Raw genomic sequence first — 21,846 nt, 5'->3', positions numbered from 1 at the left:
GAGGGTGAGAAATCCGGGTCATGACAAATTGGTATCAAAGCTCTAGATTGCTTAGGTCTCACAATTCATGAACAAGCAAGGTAGAGTCAGAGGGGTCGGTACGGAGACGTCTGTGCTTATCTCTAGAGGCTACAGAGTTTAGGAATAACTTCCAATCTATTCTTCTATGTCGTGCGATTTGACTTCTCAATGCTACTTGAACTTCTACTCTGTTCTTTCGCAGATGGCGAGAACACGTGCTTCTTCATCCGCTGATCAGCATCCCGAGCCCCTAGTGGCAGCTTCTACGAGGGGCAGAGGATGAGGTCGAGGTTGTGCTATAGGCCGAGGTAGGGGCAAGGCTCAGCCTTGAGCAGCAGCACCAACGGCGGAGCTTCAGGTAGAGTTTGAGAAAGAGGCTCCAGCCCAGACCGTTCCAGCAGGGCCAACTCAGGTCCTAGAGGGGTTCATCGCTACCCCGGTACTCTAGGATGCTCTGGTCCGTCTAGTGGGCCTTATGGACAGTGTCGCCCAAGCAAGCTTACTTCCTGTAGCACCAGCTGTCTCTCAGGCTGGGGGAGGAGCACATACTCCTGCTACTCGCACTCCGGAGCAGATGGCTCCTCAGTTTCAGACTCCAGCAACTCAGCCAGTTAGGGTAGTTCAACCGAGTGTTGCAGCTCAAACCGATGATAAGGCAGCTATGTCTGCTGATGCTTTGTGGAGGTTGGACAGGTTCACCAAGATCTTCACTACTACTTATGGCGGTACATCTTCAGAGGATCCCCAGGACTATTTGGATAGTTGTCACGAGGTTCTATAGAACATAGGGATAGTGGAGACCAATGGGGTTGACTTTGCTGCTTTTCGTCTGTCAGGTTCCGCCAAGACTTGGTGGAGGGATTATTGTTTGGCTAGATCATCTGGGTCACTGGCTTTGACTTGGAATCAGTTCTCTCAGCTATTTCTGGAAAAGTTTCTACCTATCACTCAGAGGGAGGATTATCAGAGGCAGTTTGACCGTCTCCAGTAGGGTACTATGACCATCACTCAGTACGAGACCAGATTTATTGCCTTGGCCCGTCATGCTCTTATTATACTTCCCACTGAGAGAGAGGGTGAGGAGGTTCATTAAGGGAATCGCTTAGCCTATTTGACTGCAGATGGCTAAGGAGATAGGGAGCGAGATTTTTTTTAGGATGCGGACAATGTGGCCAGGAGAGTTGAGATGGTTATATCACAGGGGAGTGGTCAGGGATCTGACAAGAGGCACCGTAATTTTGGCAGGTTCAGTGGTGCCTCGTCTGGAGGCAGGGATTTTTTTGGTAGAGGCCATCCTTCCAGGCCTTTCATTCAGCACTTCAGGCTTCTTATGGTGCTCCAGGTGGTCGTAGTTCACATATTTATTGTTCAGATCAGTTGCCCTATAGTGCACCGCCAGCTCCTATCAGTTCACCTCTGCTCCAGAATTTTCAGAGTGGTTATTCAGGCCATCAGGGTTAGTAGTCTTAGCAGTTGAGGGCTTGTTATACTTGTGGCGATACGAGGCATATTGCTAGATTTTGCCCTCAAGCATCGAGCAGTTCTCAGCATCAGGGTTCCCGTGCCATAGTTCAGGTACCGAGTATTTCACTGTCCGCTCAGCCAGCTAGAGGTAGGGGTTGAGGTGTTAGAGGTGGAGGTTAGGTCGTTAGAAGTGGAGGTCAGGCAGCTAGAGGTGGAGGCCAGCCAACAGGAGGCCGTCCTCGGGATATAGTTCAGAGTGGCGGGGCCCAACCCTGATGTTATGTTATTCCAGCCATACCTGAGGCTGAGGCCTCCGATGCAGTTATCATAGGTATGGTTTTAGTTTGCAGTAGAGATACCTCAGTTCTATTTGATGCAAAGTCCACATATTCCTATGTATCATCGTATTTTGCCCCTTATCTGGTTGTGCCTCGTGATTTTTTGAGTGCACCTATATATGTGTCTACACCACTGGGTGATTCTATTGTTGTAGATCGAGTCTATCGCTCATGCGTGGTTATTATTGGGGGTCTTGAGACCCGTGTAGATATCTTGTTTCTCGATATGGTAGACTTCGATGTCATTTTGGGGATGGATTGGTTATACCTTTATCATGCTGTATTGGACTGTCATGCCAAGACTGTGACCTTAACCTTGCCAGGTTTGCCTCGATTGGAGTGGATAGGGACTCACATTCACTCTATCAGTAGGGTTGTTTCTTACCTAAAGGCTCGACGTATGGTTGAAAAAGGGTGTTTAGCTTATTTGGCGTATATTCGTGATTCTAGTGCTGAGGTTCCTTCTATGGATTTTGTGTCCGTTGTTCATGAATTTCCTCAGCTATTTCCTTTAGACCTGCCGGGGATGCCATCCGACAGGGATATTGACTTTTGCATTGATTTGGCTCCGGACACCCAGCCCATTTCTATCCTGCCATATCATTTGGCCCCGCCATAGTTGAAAGAATTGAAAGAATAGTTGCAATACCTGCTTGATAAAGGCTTTATTAGGCCTAGTGTCTCGCCTTGGGGTGCGCCTGTGTTGTTTGTTAAGAAGAAGGATGGATCGATAAGGATGTGCATAGACTATCGGTAGTTGAACAAGGTCACAATCAAGAATAAGTATACATTGTCGAGGATTGATGATTTGTTTGATCAGCTTCAGAGTGCCAAAGTGTTTTTGAAGATTGATTTGAGATCTGGCTACCATCAGTTGAGGATTAGGGCATCTGATGTCCCTAGGACAGCGTTTTGCACTCGGTACGGGCATTATGAGTTCTTAGTGATGTCATTTGGGTTGACAAATGCCCCAGCAGCTTTCATGGATTTGATAAACCGAGTGTTCAAGCCTTATTTGGAGTCCTTCGTGATTGTCTTCATTGATGATATTTTGATCTATTCTCGCAGCCGGGAGGAGCATGAGCATCATCTTTGAGTTGTTTTCCAGACTCTGAGAGATAGTCAATTATATGCTAAGTTTTCGAAATGTGAGTTTTGGTTGAGTTCAGTTGCGTTCTTGGGTCATGTTGTATCAGCAGAGGGTATTTAGGTTGATCCTATGAAGATTGTGGCAGTCAAGGACTAGCCTAGACCCACATCAACTACAAAGATCCGGAGTTTCTTGGGTTTGACAGGCTATTACCGTCTATTTGTGGAGGGGTTTTCATCTATTGCAACCCTGATTACTAGGTTGAACCAGAAGAGTGCCCAGTTCAGGTGGTCGGACAAGTGTGAGGAAAGCTTTGAGAAGCTCAAGACAGCTTTGACTACGGCGCCAGTGTTGGTGCTACCTACAGGTTCAAGGCCATATACAGTGTATTGTGATGCATCTCGTATTGGACTCGGTGCGGTGTTGATGCAGAATGGTAATGTTATTGCATATGCTTCGCGACAATTGAAGATCCACGAGAAGAATTATCCATTTCATGTTTTAGAGCTAGCAGTCATTGTTCACGTGCTGAAAATTTGGAGGTATTATTTATATGGCGTGTCGTGTGAGGTGTTCACGGATCACAAGAGTTTGCAATACTTGTTCAAGCAGAAGGAGATAAATTTGAGGCAGAGGAAGTGGTTGGAACTATTGAAAGACTATGATATCACCATCTTGTATCATTCGGGGAAGCCCAATGTAGTGGCCGATGTTTTGAGTAGGAAGTCAGCCAGTATGGGCAGTCTTGCGTATAATTCGGTCGGTGAGAAACCGCTTGCTTTAGATGTTTAGGCTTTAGCCAATCAGTTCGCGAGGTTGGATGTTTTTTAGCCTAGCCGTGTGCTAGCTTGCACAGTCGCTCATTCTTCATTATTTGAGCATATCCAAGATCGGCAGTATGATGATCCTCATTTGCTTGTCCTTAGAGATACAGTGCGGCACGGGGGTGCCAAGCAGGTTACAGTGGGAGATGATGGATTTTTGAGGATGTAGGGTCGTATTTGTGTGCCTAATGTGGATGGACTTCGTGAGTTTATTCTAGAGGAGGCCAATAGTTCTCGGTATTCCATTCATCCGGGTGCCGATAAGATATACCAGGATTTGTGACAGCATTATTGGTGGAGAAGGATGAAGAAGGATATTGTTGCCTATGTAGCTTGGTGTTTGAATTGTCAGCAAGTAAAGTACGAGCATCAGAGACCTAGTGGTTTGTTTCAGAAGATTGAGATTCATGAGTGAAAGTGGGAGCGTATCACTAAGGACTTCATTGTTGGACTCCCACGGACTCAGAGGAAGTTCGATGTAGTGTGGGTTATTGTGGATAGTCTGACTAAGTCAGCGCATTTCATTCCTAGTGGCAGTTTCCTATTCTTCGGAGCGGTTGGAAAAGATCTATATCCGGGAGATTGTTCGTCTTCATGGTGTGCTCGTGTCTATTATTTCTGACCGAGGTACGTAGTTTACTCACATTTCTAGAGGGCGGTTCAGTGTGAGTTGGGTACTCGGGTCGAGTTGAGCACATCATTTCATCCTCAGATGGACGGACAGTCTGAGTGTACTATTCAGATATTGGAGGATATACTCCGAGCATGTGTTATTGACTTTGGAGGTTCGTGGGATCAGTTCATGCCATTAGTAGAGTTTTCCTACAACAACAGTTACTAGTCGAGCATCCATATGGCTCCCTATGAGGCATTATATGGTAGGTGGTGTCGGTCGCTGGTTGGATGGTTTGAGCCGGGAGAGGCTCAGTTGTTGGGTACAGATCTAGTATAGGATGCCTTGGATAATGTTAAGATCATTCGGGATAGGCTTCGTACAGCTCAGTCCAAGCAAAAGAGTTACGCCAACCGCAAGGTTCGTGATGTGGCATTCATGATCAGAGAGCGAGTGTTGCTTCCGGTGTCGCCCATGAAGGGCGTGATGAGATTTGGGAAGAAGATCAAGCTAAGCCCTAGATTCATCGGTCCTTTTGAGATTCTTGATCGAATAGGAGAGGTGGCTTACAAGCTTGCGTTGCCGCCGAGTTTATCAGCTGTGCACCTAGTGTTTCATGTGTCCATGCTTTCAAAGTATCACGGCGATCCATCCCACGTGTTATACTTCAGCATTGTCCAGTTAGACAAGGACATGACCTATGAGGAGGAGTGGGTAGCTATTCTAGACCGGCCAGGTTCGTTAGTTGGGATTGAAGAATTTCCCTTCAGTTCATGTGCAGTGGAGAGGTCAGCCTGTTGAGGCATCGACCTGGGAGTCGGAGTCCGATATGCGGAGCCGTTATCCTCATCTTTTCACCGATTCAGGTACTTTTCTATGTCCGTTCGATGATGAACGGTTGTTTTAGAGGCGGAGAATATGATGACCCGAAAGGTTATCTATCGTTTTATAAGTCAAAATTGTGTTTCAAGGCTTTAAAATCTCTTTTTGTCTCACCTCGATTTGCGTGCACAGTCCGGGCTCATTTCCAAAAATCTTTTATGTGAAATTTAAGAAAAAGATTGATTTTGACCTTTAAAATTGATCAAAGTTGAATTTGGTTAATATTTTTGGTAAACGAACCTGGACCCGTGATTTGACAATCCCGTAGGGTCCGTAGTAAAATATGGGACTTGAGCGTATGCCCGGAATCTAATTCCGAAGTCCGTAGCCCGAGAAAAGAATTTTTAAGGAAAATTGTTTGCGAGAAAATATAAAGACTTTTTGAAATGAAATGATGCGTTTTTTATGGTATCAGGCCCGTATTTTAGTTTCGGAGCCCGCTACAGGTTTAAAATAATAATTAAGTCGAATCTGTGAAATTTGGTAAGAATCGGAGTTGATTTGGTATAAATGGGACCTTTTGTTGAGAAAATAAAAATTGCAATGTTCTTAAGGAAATTCATGAATTTAAGGTTAAATTCGTAGTTGTTGATGTTATTTTGATGATTTAATCGCACGAGCAAGTATGTATGATGTTTTTAGACTTGCGTGCGTGTTTGGTTTGGAGACCCGAGGGCTCGAGTGAGTTTTGGATAGGCCACGGGGTGATGCCGTGCATAATATTGTGAGTGAGTGTAATGCACAAAGGATGATGTTGTGCCGATATTATGAGTAATAATGCATGAAGGGTGATGTCGTGCCATGATTTGAGAGTTAATGCACGAAGGGTGATGCCGTGTCGATATTGTGCGGAATAATGCACGACGGGTGATGTCGTGCCATGATTATGAGAGGTAATGCATGAAGGGTGATGCCGTGCCATTTCTGTTGTTTCATATGGTGGGGATGAGAGTAAAAGCATGAAGGGTGATGTCGTGCACGTGTTACCGTTTCATTTTTTTGTTGCTTTAGATATGATCTTCATTATGCTCCTTTATTGGTGTTTCTCTATTGGCTTATTGTTAGAATTTGATATTCCCTGAAGCATGTCCCCTTCCCACCTTATTCTATTGATTCTCGTTACTGTGATTCTGTTTGTACATGATTTAACTGCACAGGTATATATGATTGTCGTGTCCTAGCCTCGTCAATACTTCGCCGAGGTTAGGCTCGACACTTACTCAGTACATGTGGTCGGTTGTACTGATATTACACTCTGCACTCTTTTGTGCAGATTTCGGTACCGGACCCGGTGAGTAGATGAGGTAGCTGTCTTCAGTCCAGGGAGACCAAGGTAGATCTGCTAGCGTCTGCAGAGCCTAAAGTCTCCCTTCCCTATTTTAGCTTTCTGCTGTCTCTTTTCATTCCGAGAACAATTGTACTTTTCTTTTCAGACCAGTGTTTGTAGTAATTCGTAGATATTCGTGAATTTGTGATACCAGATTCGTGGGTAGACATGTATTGGTTTATTTGAATTTGTTATAACTCTTCCGCACTTTCGTCTGTTTAACTGTAGTTATTATTTATATCTGATTTGGGTAGATTGCCAATGGGTTAAAACCTTAATAGTTGGCTTTCTTAGCTTTCACGAGTAGGCGCTATCACGACTCCCGAGGGTGAAAAATCTGGGTCGTGACAAAAATACAACACAAACTCGCTCGCACGATCAAATCATCAAAATAACCTCTAAAAGCACGAATCAGAGGCCAAAATGCATGAAGATCAGAGTAAACTTCAAGAACTTCTAGAATCGCAACCAAGCGTCTAAACCATATTAAATCAACTCCAAATAGCGCCAAATTTTGCAGAAAAGTTCTATATGACGAAACGAACCTACTCGAGGCTTCAAATCACGCATAACAACCTCGAAACGATGAAACACACCTCAAGTCAAAATCAATAAACTTTGTAACTTCAATTTCTATAACTGATGCTGAAACCTATCAAATCACATCCAATTGACCTCAAATATTGCACACAAGTCACATTTGATATTACGGACCTACTCCAACATCCTGAATTGAAATCCGATCCAGATATCAAAAAGTTCGCTCCCAATCAAACTTCCCAAAAATCCAACTTTCGTCATTTCAAGATTAAATCGACTACGGACCTCCAAATTATAATCCGGACGCGCTCCTAAGTCCAAAATCACCCAACGGAGCTAACGGAACTCTATTCCAAAGTCAAATGCTAAAAAGTCAAACTTGGTCAACTCTTCCAACTTAGAGCTTAAATCTTGAAGTTCATTCTTCCAAATTGATTCCGGATAACTTGAAAACCAACACCGAAGATTCACGCAAGTCATAGTACACCTTTCGGAGATACTCGAGCCCTCAAACTATCGAGCGAAGTGCAAATGCTCAAAACGATTAGTCAGGACGTTACAAAATATCCCGTAAATGAAATAACTGTTAAAATTTTCAAAAATTTATTAATTATTCCCTCCGTCCATTTAACTGACACAAGTACTAGTAGGAGAGTCAAAGGATTGTCCCTTTCTTTTTCTTTTTCTTTTTTTTCTTTTTTGCAAGTATATCCCTTAATTTCTGATGCCTACAACTTTTTTGATAAGTTTTAATCTATAATCATCTGGTAGCATAAATTATGTTGTGCGGATCATCTTAGGAACACAGTTCAAATTTTGATTCCCGTAAGAAAAATATTGATCCGGCCAGAATTTTGGGAAGTGCTTCTAATGAACGCCAAAAGTTTCTCATATAAAAAATTCTGGTGATCACCATATGAAAAACTTTGGCGATTGTTAGAAGCGCTTCCCAAGATTCTAACTTAAAACTATTTTTCCAAGACTTTTCATAAAATCCGGGTCAAATTTTAATGGTGTCTCCGAATGATCCTATTTGTGTGAGCGAAGTGCAGCAATAACCACTTTTAAGCCCACTATTAAAAATATATGCACAATTTATAATGTATTTAAAGATTAGCCAATTCACCCAAACTTCAGGACTAAGGGTGTGTTTGATATAACTGAAAATATTTTTCATGGAAAATGTTTTCCAAGAAAATAATTTCTTGGAAAACAAGTAGTAATCTTACTCATTTTCTGGTGTTTGGTACCCAAATTAAGAAAAATAACCTCTCATGAGTATTCACAAATAATTTAGATACAATAAACATGAAGCCATAAACTTTCGAATCAACAACCTTCCGAACCCACAAATTTCATAAACTTTCGAACCCGCAAACTTCCAAACACATAAACCTCCGAACTCATAACTTTGGAACTCATAAATTTTCGAACCTGTAAACTGAAAAATAACAAAAAATAGAACTAAAAATATAAAAAATATATATTTTTTGTGAGGGTGGGGAGGGGAGGGTGGACGAGGTTTGGGTTTGGTGGATAGTTCAGAAAAAACGAAAAAGCAGAAAATTAAAAATACAAAGAAAAAGTAAAAAAAAAATTGCAGGGGAAGGGGGGTGACGGGGTGGGGGTAACATGGTGGGTGGTGAGAGAAAAGAGAAAAAAAAAACCTTTTTGGAGATAAGAGATGGGAGAGGTGGGGTAGGGGGAGAAGGGGAGAGGGTTGGGGTTAGATGTGAGGGTAGGTGAAGTTTTTTGAAAATGTTTTCCTAACTTTTTCTAGGGAAGTCATTTTCCGCTAATTTCAGGAAAATGTGATATTTAGAAAAATATTTTTCAAACTTTTTTGTGCAACCAAACAGTGAAAAATGGGAAAATATTTTCCGTCATACCAAACATGCCCTTAGTATCCTGAATTTGATAATTCAGGATTTAGTGTCTTGAGTATTTGAGCTGCTAATTTAAAATTGGGGATTAAATGTCCTAAATTTTTGAACTACTAATTTAAAATTCAGGACATAAGATTCGAATTTTTGGACATAATTTTTGAACTTTAGGAGACGATGTCCTGAAGTTTGAATTTTGAGGTTTAAACTTTAGGACACCGAGTTCTGAAGTTTGAACAAAATTAATTAATCTTTAAATATATTATAAACCGTAAATATATGTTAAACATCATGCTTAAAGATTACTGCCTGGTGTCATTTTCACTATTTGTGCAAATCAACCCTTCTGGTAGCCGAATTCACTTTCATCCTGATTGTAAAGAGATTATGGCCCAAGACTTCTTGTAATACTCTTACTTTTGGCCCAAAGCATAGGCCATTTATTTTGGGCTTAGATTTAGTAATAGGTTTATATAAATTATTTATATTTGGTAGCTGAAAAAGTATATAAAACTTGTATAATTTTTGTATATAATATATAGAATATATATATACAAAATATATACAAACTTTATATATTTTTCGGCTATTATTTTTACAGCGGCTATACAGTCATTTTTCCAAAGTTTTTTTCTTGAATTGAACATCAAACATGTTTACATAAAGTCTCTAGTCAAACCAGTATAATAAAATTTAATAAATCTTTCATCTCTATGCCAAAAATACAGTAAAACCCTCCTTATATTTAACATATGATCAGGATATTAGTACAGAAAAATCACTAGCTATGAATATAGAAATAAAAAAAATTAGTATTTTGGCTTGGGAGTTTATGAAGTCTAGCCTATTTTCATAATCCAAGAAGTGCATTTAACAATAAATTCCAAATATCAACAACACTAGCCAAACACCAATGGGTGCAGTCCACGTCCCTATGTCCACCATGTCCAAGTATCAACAACACCAGCCAAACACCAATGTTTGGTAAATTAACTGATTTATTCATCCCTCTCAAAACTTTCTCTAGTACCAATTCTTCTTGATGAATTTCTTTTGTACTTTTCAATGGTTGTGTTACTCCTTCACACGTCTTCGAACCCGAACTCGCGGGGCTAATTTTGCAATCAAGTATGACTTGTCAGTGTATAGAACTTAAACGCATATATTGTTGTTTCAAAATATATAACATAGTATAAAATATTTGTTGCACTCACTTGTCATAGTCAAGAGAAACTCCTTGAAAATATACTTTAGTTTTGTAGTATCTACTTCAGAATCTACCCATTTTGCCCACGTATTCAGTGCTTTCTCATATAGGGTTAGTCGAGGTCCATCTTTGTATGAAGCCACCAATGCCAAGAACCTTATAATTAAACAGTGTCTAATTAACATATGAATTTAAATGTGTGGAAAGTTGTTACTAGCTATTAGAAGAGTACTTACGGTTGTTTCCAAGAATCAAAGATGAGAACATCCATATCTTTCCATTTAGCGGCTGAACTGAGAGAGTCAAGCCTTAAAACTCGTGTCCTATTGTTCTCCATTGTAATGTCTACCACAAAAGCATTTCGAAACAACAGGTACGACGTGTTGTATTTCTGCATTTTGAAAATATTCAAGATTTAAATATATGTCTGTGAAAAGGTTGCTCTCTTGACTATGGCTTAGAAAAAGTGGACAATGACATATATAGAATTGACCTATTGGTTATAAGTATAATTGATATAGTTAGTATATATATATATATATATATATAGACTATCTCATTTTTTTACTTTATTATTTCTTGAAAAGAAAAAATGACTCAACTTTTCATATAGAGTTGATAGTGGAACCTGTTGGTATAAAGCAAGATAGAACCGGGGGCGAACTTATAGTCTCAATCATGGGGTACGTGAATCTATGGGCTCACCATCAAACTAGATATATTGTGTATATATTTTTTAGAATTAGTTTAATATTATCTGTTGGCACTAATGCTCTAAAAAGATTGAATGGTTCATTTGGTTGATTATTTAGTTATTTACCTTGAGGAACAAGGATTAAATCCTACTTAATACTTCTTAGTTGCTTTTTTTAGTGGTGCACGCATGTTCAAGAAATCTTAGATCCGCCTCTGACTAGAACGTGTGAATTCGAGGTCTTATAAATTACTACTGTTACTAAAAAAACTACTTCATATAAAATTGAGTTTGTTTACCTCGAAAAATAGAAGTAACAATTAAGTATGATTTATGGTTTTGAAAATATGTGATTTATTCTAATACCAGTAAATGTACAAGTAATATTAAGCTCAAGTAAGAAGAATTGATGAACCGAACCAGTATTGCTAGAGAAATAAGGACCTCGAGATCGATTTTCTTGGGGACCTAGAGGTGAGCTAAGGGCAATGAAATATGAACAATAAAGTAAAAGCAATAAAGCTGAAGAACAATTGTTGAGCAGGGTAAACAAGAAAAGTAGAGTTGAATATTCTATTGTAGTGAATAATAATGTATCTTACAAGATGATTGGGGTCCCCTTTATATAAGAAGGGAAAACCCTAATATGGTACATTTCCAATTATGGCAAAGAATTCTATTGATACAGCTGTATAACAACATAGTATAGACTTGTACTATTTCGTACAGATCTTATCCTATAATTTATTCTCTAACCCACGTGTCCTTGAGAAATTTCCGCTCTTTCTTGAGTGTTTTCGAGATTGTACTGCTCTCGATGTCGGTCGTGCCAGGCCTTCGATCTGCTTCCTCAAGGTGTGTGTCCCTCAGCCGGGTCCGACCCCTACTTCGAGTCACCCGGACTCGAACGTATAGCCCAATCTAGGACTTCGAAATCGGGCTCCTTATTTTGACCGCATACAGATAGTCCCTGCGTTTCTTAGAATAAGATGATAAGAAACAATTTGAACCTCAATCTTCCCAAGCTTCTCGTGATGATGTCATGCTCGTGACGTAGGTGCTTGAAGTGATCAAAAATGTCATGTCAGCGTGCTTCCCCAGAACATCAATTGCGTTTCAGCTTTTGTCGGCCACTTGCGCCGCCAGTTCTGTCATCGGCTTTGTATAAATAAGGGGTTACTTGACTGAATAAAAACTACACTCATTCCTTCTTCACCTACTTTTAGCCCTTTCCCTTCTTTATCTCTTCCTCTAATCACCTATTTCTATGGTTCAAATTTGTGGCCACAAGGTTACATAGAAGCAACTTTACCAGTTATGCCAATGCTTCCTTTTTAAAAGCTTTGGATCGAGACAACGAGAGAAAGGCACCGAATCCTTCCCTTATTAGAAGACATGCGAACTTTACATTGCTGCTCAACTTTCTTAACTTCAACCTGGTGTGGCGTTTCATCCTTTTTGCTTTCCATGTAATGAGGTGGCACTATTATCTACTAACTTTTGCATCCCATATTGGAACAGAGTTCCTAGGATGATCACTCTTGGATTGTTTCTCGTGCATCTTGCAACCCCTTTTGGATTTTTCCTTTTGCTTGTTCTTTCTTAATATATTATGGCCCAAAATTTCAACGGAATGCTCAATCTCGGCTATCGGAGATATAATTGCATTTATCGAGGGCCTTCTGCCAAACGTTTCCAAAAATCGGAGATGGTGCCCCCGAGAAGAGGATTTCCAGAGCTACTGCTCTCGAGGTCGAGGCCTTAAAAGTGAATTAGAATCTTTGGCTTTTTTTTTTTGCTTCTTTGTTCTTGTGTAAGCATTCTTCGTGGGTGCCATAGTTATACTTTGTAATCATTTCTTGGAAGTATAAAAGGATCCTTTTGTATACCTTTAGGCCCATGCTGAATTTTATTCTATCTTTATTCGTAAAGGAGTCGATTTTATGATTTCAATGACTATCCCAAATATCGAGCTTAGGGCATAATAAACCATTAGGATTTTAATTGATTATCAATACACCTCGAGGGTTTTGTTAATCCTCGAGCTGAGCTTGAATGTGAACTCGGAACGTCGGGATTCTCGAGCCCAAGTTAGGTGAGAGCAAGATCTCGAGATGAAGTAAATCCTTAAATTTCCTTGCAGTCCCCGGGTGGGAAACTTCTCCACCTCGGGCAGCCCTTAGGCCTTTACAGTCGAGCAGGCATTCGCACGAACTTGTAATAAGGATAGTCCTTAAGCCTTTTCACAGTCTTCGAGTGAGTGATTCCTCAAACTCGGATAGCCATTGGGCATAGAGATCGAGTGGATACCCTGCTCGAACTCGACTTATAGGCTGCCCTTTATGATTTTTATTGAATTAATCCTTGATGCCTTGGTCAAGACGCAAATATCGTAACATAGCGGTTGAAGCAACTGAAAAGTTGCTTTTTGCGTGATTCCCAAAATCATTAATTGGAGGCAGATGACGGTCGGCCTTTTGGCTTCCTCAACACGCTTAAATGACATATATAAATAGACAAATTTCACAACCTTACAAACTTTATTATCATATTGTTCTCATAGTCTCATTAGCCTTTTTCAATTCCCTTAAACTCTCACTTTTCTCTACTATCAGCACTTTTCATTTTCTTGGAGCTTCCGCATTACGATGGCTAAAACCTCTAAACCTGTTTCCCAGAAAGAAAAAGCTTCTTCATTTTCTCGATCGACCAAGAGCAAATCGGTAGTGCCCCATCATATTGATAAGTGCATCCCCCTGCAGTGTGAAATAACATCTGATTTCAAAATCGAGAAACCTGTATCGACACCAGGCCGATATGAGCCCATGTCTCGATATGTTTGTTTGGTGACCAAGACCGAGCTCAAGCAGGTAAAGAAGGATTGCAAGTGGGATAACAAAGAAATAGTGATTCCTTCCTCCGAAGAGGACATCACTATATATAAAGCGGGGTACTTGAGCATATATACCTACCCTTTTACGTTGGGTCCTGCAATTCCAAATCAGGGTCCCAAATATCCAGTCATTCTTAACTTTTGCCAACAATACCGAGTGATGCTCGGCCAGATCTACCCCTCCTTCTGGCGAATCATTTACTTAATCAAGTTCTTTTTGAGCCAAATTGAGGGGATGTATTTTACCCTCGATCATCTAATTAGACTGTACAATCCCTGACTTTATCGTGGGGGCTTGATAAAATTGCAACGCCGATCCTTAAAATCTCTCTTCTCTAGTATCGATGAGGACAAGGACTATGGGTGGATGAGCCGGTTTGTCCGAGTCAAGACCTCCGATCTGATTCTTGCTGATTGGATGTCATTCCCCGAGGAGTGGAACATAAAATGTGAGTATGCAGAAGGTTTATACCCTGCTTTCCTTTCTCTCCCTGGCTTTCTATTTTTTAGTAGTCTAACCTCTTTATGATGGTGTAGCCACTGTTTGGTTTCCTGATAGGGTCCCGGACCTTGAGGGCTGGGTCCGAAAGTTGGCCTCCGCCTTCTCTTATTGGAAGCGTTGCTGGCGAGATTTGGCCAAGGGTCGATGGAAGGCCAAAAACCATGATGAGATTTCTTATTTATTTTCCTGTGCTTATGTTACGGGATACTTACCTCGGTTTCATGTAGGTCTTAGAGATGTCGTTGATTTGCGGCTGGCCCCGGCTGATGAAGTGGAGGTTTCGAAGCCTTCTAAAGAAACAAAAAGAAGAATAGAGTCATCTGAAAATCCCCCGAAGCCAAAGAAGAGCGTGGCCTGAAGTCCTAAGACCAATACAGCGTTCGTATCTCCGAAAACAGCCCAACGCCTTCGGGATCAGGAGGAAGAAGAAGACTATGACTGCCTGATGGTAACACGCAAATGAAAAAATGCCAATTCTTCGAAGCCCATCGAGCCGGTAGCGGTTGATATGGCTTATTCTAGAGCCGAAAAAATCTCCGAAGGGAGTTCAAACAAAGTCCCCGAACCACCGTCCCGAAAGAAGGTACCTCGCCTAGGAGATAATTTGGAGGGCGAGGCCAAACGACCTGACCCCGAGCCTCTTCAAATAAAAGAGAACGCTCTCAATGGATCACTTGGGGTAGTCAACATGGATGGTTCACCTCCTAGCCCCGAGTTCTCCGAGGGACAAATCCAAGAGACTCGGAATTTGAGGTCTTCTAAAGTGGAAGCAAGCCATGAGGGGCATGACATCTTTCGAGAATGTCTCGCAGGGCTTGAAGATGACCCCGAACCAGATGCTTTCTTCATTTTTGAACAAGTGTGTTTTCTATTTTTTATGCCTGCATCTTTGTTTTAGTTGTTCTGAATCTTCTTTCCTCGCTCTTTATGAAGGCTGTGGTGCTCCATAAAAGGGCATTTTCCAAGTCCCGAACTGATAATGCTCGTTGCGTGGCTAAGATTAAGAAGATTTCAAAGGAGACGAACGTTGTCAAAAGCCTCTATGCTAAGAAGGAGATGGAGATCTATGATCTTTGAGTTGAGTTAATGCAGGCATGCCAAGGATGGGCCGAATATGTTGAAAAGGTAATAAAACTCTCAAGGGGTTTGTTATGCACTAGTTTATATTGGCAACTGATACTTTTAATTTTGCAGTTTCAACAGAAGGCCAACTTGGAGGCACAGCTTCGGGAGGAGCTTAAGATGAAAGAGGCCGAAACCCTAGGGTGGAGACAAGGTATGGACAATCTCGCTTCTGAGAAGGAAACTCTAAGAGAGCAGCTAGCTTCACTCGAACGCCAGCTTCGAGATGTGAAGGAGGAGAGCCTAGCTCGGGGCCTCGAGATTGAGGAGCTTAAAGTCAGATCTACTGCCGAACTGGCCAAGGCCAAATATGATGCTGCGGAAATTATGACTTCGTATCGAGCTGATGCCGAAGCAGCTAATGCTCGGGAAAAGGAGATCTCTACTACGGCGGAGGCTAAGTTATCAAGTACCATTGACCATGCTAGGCGACAATCCCTGAGGGTGACCCTTAAAGAGGTACATGCTCGTGGCTTCGATCTTTCAGCCGATATTGAAGCAACGAAGATTTTGGAAGAAGAGGCTGTTGTTCTGCTTTCCGATAAGGATGATTCAGCTAGTGGCTCCAAGAGTGGAGGAGATGAGGATGAAGCCCCCGAGGATGAGGCTCTCGGAGATGCGACTCCTGAAGATGCGGCTGCCAAGGATGTGACCCCCTAGTAGTTTTTAGGTTACTTTATTTCGCTTCTTTGTAAGCCTTCTTTGGGTATAGATCTCCTGTAATCATCTTTTGGAAATATGAGGGGAACTTTTTATCTTGCATTTGGTTTGCGCTGGATTTAACATTGCCTTTATTTATGGAAGACTTTGTTTGGATGATTAGTTCTGGAATTGGCTTGGGTTTGGGATATAGTAAACCCTTAGATGCTTATAGTAATCCTTGAGCCAATTTAAATTGATTTGACTCAAGCTCGAGATACAGTGACTCTTGAGTGCGGGTAAAGTGAGAATGGAGTCTCGTATAATACGTTTTTGGCCCTTAAGCCTTTCGGGGTTGGCCCTTAGGCTCTTTAAGTTGGCCCTTGGGCTTTTAGAATGACTATATAATTTTTCCCTCATTTCGGCTTAAAAGACTTAGTGAAAATTTAACTATGCCTTAGCATGTATTTTTTGTACCCGTAGGTTTTTCGAAGGTTCGACATATCAGAGCCTTATTGATAATTTGTCTGTGTAAACATAATTGAATACCTCTTGAGGTATTTCTGAAGGCTGATGTTATCAAAGCCCTTGGATTTTTCGAGGGTTGAATTTATCGAAGCCCTTTATATTTTGCTTTTGTCGAGGGTAGCCTGATTTAACTGGTTTTTACAAAGTGTTTGAAGGCCTTTAATTTATCGTGGAAGTCGGACGTCTTCGAGCCGCATTATCTGGCTGTAGCCTTTATATGACCATAGTCTTTAGTATGGTCGTAGCCTTCGTGTATGTCACTTGGACTTGTTTCCCGATAACTTTCCGAACTTATTCAAGAAGCTAGTCACCGAGAATATTGGCCTTGGCCTTTGTTTCGATGGGGTGCCTCTTTGAGGTCTTATTAACCCAAATTTTCGATGACAGTCCCCGAGTATTGGGGGTGCTTCTATGCTTTGGCTCTTAAGTCATTTCCATAGGATGTAGAGTTCGTGTAGTGGTAGACTTCTTTAAAACACCAAAAAAAATTTATATTAACAGAATTGGTACATGTGTACATGCTTTGCTATTGGGGCTTGACTGTTATATGGACACGGTTCATCAGACTGTTTGGCCCATTACAAAGTTTGCATATCGAGGTTCCTTTAGGCATGAAGTATTTTCCTTGAAAATATAACCTCCGAGGGTGATGCCAACCAGTATTCGAGGTTGATCAAAAAGAAGGCTCGAATACTTGTTGAATGTTCTTTAGGTAGCATATAGGTGTTGCCTAATTAAAAACCTTGACGGTAAAACCCATTTGGGACAAAATCCGAGCCAAGGGAAAAAGAGTGCAACGCATGCTTTAAATCCTACGGCCTTCGTGTAAGAAGGGGTGTCTTTGAGATCATGAGCCTTTGAAACCTTCTATCTTGCCGAGCTCGTAAGATCCTTTACCAACGACTCCGAGGTTTTGCTATCCAAGATCATGGTATCTTCGAGAGCCTTGACCTGGTTGGGGATGATTCTAATGCCTCAATTTGACACCATGAGGCTGAGAAACTCACTCATGCCAACTCCGAAGGCTCGTTTCTCTAGGTTGAGCTTCGTGTCGCATCTCCCCGAAACGTTGACTGTTTCCTATTTGTTCTTCGTACATCCTGTTGATTGGATGTTGATACGAAGTTTTTCGAATTGGGGGCCCCCTTTTTGTTTTACTGGTTTAAACCTGGGACTGTTGCTCAGTCTATGTGTTGATTTAAGGTTGAATCCCTGTCATATTTGAACGGGGCCAAGCAATGCAATCTATATTATCAATAATAAACTAAATGAGTTTTTTTCCAGAGTTTGGGGGTTAATACTGTTCCCAAATGTACCTTTTTTTGAGAGATTAACTTGGTAGCATGGGGTTTCTCAGGGACAAAGAAGGTTCGAGGAGCTAGGGAATTCCCTTCTTCACCTTCGGTTACCTGTTTATCCTTCTTTCGTTTAGACTTGGAGTTGTGATTGCTACTTAGCCACCTATTTATATTTGGGGCTCGACTTCTCCGAGGTCAAGGGTTCTGGCATCGGTACCACTTCCTCGATTGCAAACATCTCTTTTGCAGCATGCTGTTCTCCGTGGACTATTTTCACTCCTTCCTATGTCGGGAACTTTATCATATGATGGAGGGTCGACGGGACCGCCCTCATATTGTGTATACATAGCCTTTTTTAGGAGTGCGTTATACCTCATGTCACTTTCGATGACATGAAACTTGGTGTCTTGTATGGTCCCGGATATGTTTACTGGCAAAATAATTTCTCCCTTTGTTGTTTCACTTGCCATGTTGAAACCATTCAGCACCCGGGTTACAGGTACAATATGATTTTGCACGCCGAGTTGTTTCACGACCCTCGATCTGATTATGTTCGCAAAGCTACCTGGATCCACTAAAACATGTTTAACCTAAAATTTATTTAAAAGGATAGAGAATACCAGTTGCATTGTGAGGCTGGGATACGTTCTCTGCTTCCTCGTCACAGAACGAAAGAGCGTCCTCGGGAACATAGCTCCGAGTCCATTTCTCTTTTGTGATGGATACTTTGGTACGTTTGAATATAGGTCCCTATGGGACGTTGACTCCACCGATGATCATGTGAATGACATGTTAAGGTTCTTCAGGTTCATTCTTCCTGCTAGCATCTCTTTCTCTGAAATGGTTCTTGGCATGGTCATTGAGAAATTCACGAAGATGCCCTTCGTTGAACAATCAAGCTACCTCCTCCCTAAGCTTCCTGCAATCCTCGGCCTCATGCCCATGAGTACCATGATACGTAAACATTAAGTTTGGATTTCTCAGAGAAGGATTGGTCTGTATGGGTTTGGGCTATCTAGTATCTCTAATTTTGCTGATGGCTGAGATGATACCCGAGGCATCGACACTGAAGTTGTATTCTGACAATTTGGGTGCCTCCACCGGTCTAGAATGCCTATCAAACCCAATTTTGCTCACGAATCCCTGGGAACTTTGGCCTCGATCTGCTCTATGATCGTTCCAAGGTATGTTACACTTCGAAATTTTCATTCGATCTTTGATGTAAGGTTGATACATTTCCTTATTCGACTTTGATTCCCTATTTGCGTTTCCTGACTCCTTTGCTAATGACCTATTCGAATAAACAGAGCCCGATAGGGCTCCCAATTGGTCATCCTCGACTCTAATTTTCGATTGATACCTATTATGTACATCCGCCCAAGTCACGATAGGGTACTCGATTAAGTTCTGCTTTAGCTGCTTCGAAGCTATTGAGCTTCGCTCATTTAGCCCCTATGTGAAGGCTTGTACGCTCAGTAATCGGAGACTGGTGGTAACTCCATTCGTTTCGACTGGAAGCGGGATACATACTCCCTTAGCATCTCATTCTCTCTTTGCTTTATTTTAAACACATCAGACTTTCTTGTTGCGACTTTTATGGCATTGGCATGTGCCTTTACAAATGAGTCTGCTAACATGGAAAATGAATCAATGGAGTTCGGGGATAAGTTATTGTACCAAATCATGGCACCCTTAGACAAAGTTTCCCCAAACCTTTTTAGTAAAAAAGACTCAATCTCATCGTCTTTCAAATCATTTCCTTTTATGCCACAAGCATGTGGTGATGTGCTCGTTGGGATTAGTGGTTCCGTTGTATTTCGGAACATCTGGCATCCAAAACCTTTTCAAGATGGGCTTCAGAGCCACACTCTGGGGAAATAGTTTTTGCACGAACTTCTTCGAGTCCAATACTTTCAAAATCGGAGGTGATCCCGGTATCTGGTCGACCCTTGAATTGAATTCCATGTTTTTGTTATTTTCTTCAATTTTCTTTTCTCCGGACTCGATCCTTTTGGTTAGTTCTTCGAGCATTTTTATAATAGCGGGGTCAGTCCCCAAACCATTTTCATCCAGTCTTTCTAGTATTGGTTCAGCACGCCGAGTGTTCACTAGTTCGGTTGTGTTTGGAGTTCTATTCTGACTCTGAAGTTGAGCGATGGAGACTTGCTAAGCTTGCAACATCTCGAATATCATTTGGAGGCTGACTCCCCCCTCTTCCATTCCTGGCATTCCTTGGTCTCCAGCTTGGACTTCCCTGTGCGCATTCCTTACGGGGTCTATGCCTACGTTCGTGTTTAGAGCATTATGTGAACTGATATCAACTGGCTCCACATTTGGCACTCCCTCAGGGTTTATGGGTGATACACCGACCTCTATACCGATATTTTCTCTGAGTCCCTCACTGTCATGAGTAGGTGTGTTTTGTGTGCTAGACATATCTCAACCCGAAATTAAAGAATCTTTGACAAGAAAAAGCATGAAGAATAATGTATGTTATCGGAAAACTAGCACTAAAATAATCACTATTATCTTTAGCCCCACTGTGGGTGCCAAACTATTTACCTCGAAAAATGGAAGTAACAATTAAGTATGATTTGTGGTTTTAAAGATATGCGATTTAATCTAATACCAGTAAATATACAAGTAATATTAAGCTTAAGTAAGAAGAATTGATGAACCAAACCAGTATTGCTAGAGCAATAAGGACCTCGAGCTCGATTTTCTTGGGGACCTCGAGGTGAGCTAAGGGCAATGAAATATGAACAATAAAGTAAAAGCAATAAAGCTGAAGAACAATTGTTGAGCACGGTAAACAAGAAAAGCAGAGTAGAATATTCTATTGCAGTGAATAATAATGTGTCTTACAAGATGATTGGGGTCCCCTTCATATAAGAAGGGAAAACTCTAATATGGTACATTTTCAATTATGGCAAAGAATTCTATTGGTACAGTTGTATAACAACCTATTACAGACTTGTACTATTTCATACAGATCTTATTCTATCATTTATGCCCTGACCCACGTGTCCTTGAGAAATTTCCGCTCTTTCTTGAGTGTCTTCGAGATTGTACTGCCATCGATGTCGGTCGTGCCAGGCCTTAGATCTGCTTCCTCAAGGTGTGTGTCCCTCAACTGCGTCCGACCCCTACTTCGAGTCGCCCGGACTCGAACTCATAGCCCAATTTAGGACTTCGAAATCGGGCTTCTTGATTTGACGGTATACAGCGTTAAATTTTTATCGTCGGGCTGCTTAAATCTTTAACTCTTAAGTGCATCTTTTTTGAAGATTGAGAAACATATGTCATATTTGTAGCAACAAAAAGATAAAAAGGAAACAAGTTTTCGAATTAATGGTGTTATAATTGGGAAATGATTTTCTCAGAATTATGGTAGTAATAAAATATTATGGAAAAATTGATAATCACAAAATGTACCGGTAATGTGAAGAAAGAAGTACCTCCAATCCTTTTAAAGATATATTTAGCTTGAGGCTCAGCAGCATGAAGCATACAAGTGAGAGACTGCCATTGATTTAGGCTAACTGAATCTCCTACAAACATCATCTACTTCCCCTTGAATTTCTGCTGAAATTCTATGGCATTAAACCTACACAAAACAACATAGATATATGCTTTACAATTCTGAATCCACGTCTAATTTCTAGGGATGGCAACTAATCGGGACGAATTAGAACAATTTGTTTAGACAATATTATTACATAAATAACGAATTCGCACAATCAAAAATATGTGATTTTTACTATGGTTTTTGTCTATGAATTATTTTGTTGCTTGATCGTGATGCTAATATAAGCCGACAAAGAGCAAAAGAAAAGGAAATTAAAGAGCACCGCCACTAGCGGGGTTGCCACTGGAGGGTCCATGATCAGTCTATGATAATCAACAATAATTACGCTTTGATTTTTAGAGTTTATCATATGAATCATTACTTTCACATTATTTATTTTTGAAACAATTACG

At 41.1% G+C, this 21,846-nt stretch overlaps 1 pseudogene; it reads right to left on the bottom strand.

The window, feature by feature from the left end:
- Positions 1-9,832: 9,832 nt before the first annotated feature.
- LOC142175988 (protein trichome birefringence-like 43) overlaps positions 9,833-21,846 on the bottom strand; it is a 31,185-nt pseudogene continuing 19,171 nt past the window's right edge.

Source organism: Nicotiana tabacum, chromosome 22, assembly GCF_000715075.1.
Source record: "Nicotiana tabacum cultivar K326 chromosome 22, ASM71507v2, whole genome shotgun sequence".
Taxonomy (NCBI): domain Eukaryota; kingdom Viridiplantae; phylum Streptophyta; class Magnoliopsida; order Solanales; family Solanaceae; genus Nicotiana; species Nicotiana tabacum.
The sequence above is the reverse complement of the archived record's forward strand: the minus strand, read 5'-3'. Positions and strand labels throughout refer to the sequence as shown.